The sequence below is a fragment of the Stegastes partitus genome, unplaced genomic scaffold (assembly GCF_000690725.1).
Source record: "Stegastes partitus isolate 25-593 unplaced genomic scaffold, Stegastes_partitus-1.0.2 Scaffold421, whole genome shotgun sequence".
Taxonomy (NCBI): Eukaryota; Metazoa; Chordata; class Actinopteri; family Pomacentridae; genus Stegastes; species Stegastes partitus.
In genome coordinates this window covers 435,118-435,597 of record NW_007578152.1, presented here as the reverse complement: position 1 = coordinate 435,597, position 480 = coordinate 435,118, and positions in this window count along the sequence as shown.

The following is a 480-nucleotide window of genomic DNA, read 5'->3' as shown; positions in this document are numbered from 1 at the left end:
TGTTGTTTACTTGTAGCAACTGGACTTGCTTGAGGTTTTTGAAGACGTTTCATCCAGGAGGCTTCATCAGGTCTGACTGACTGGTTGGGAGTTCCAGATACTGATATCCTAAAGGAGCCATTAACACCCGAGTTTCAGTTTCAGTTGGGGCTTTGTTGCTCCTCCCCCTCATTATGCGAGTTATAAGTGCTCCCCCTGTCACAAAGGAGTTCGTTAGGGTCTTTTGTGACTCGGTGTGGATGTGGGTTCATCTTCCCGGGGAGAGATCCTAGGACTGAACTGTAAACAGGTGAGCGATGATGCCTCAGACCTCCACCTCTACGGAGTGATGGTCTTTCCAATCCAGTGTGACGCAGATGGCTTCTCCTCTCTCAAACCATCTGTCCTCCCTGGCCAAAATCTGTACATTATTGTCTTCAAAAGAGTGTCCTTAAGATGCAGGTGGACTGCTGAGTCCTGTCCTGAGGAGCTGGCTCCTTG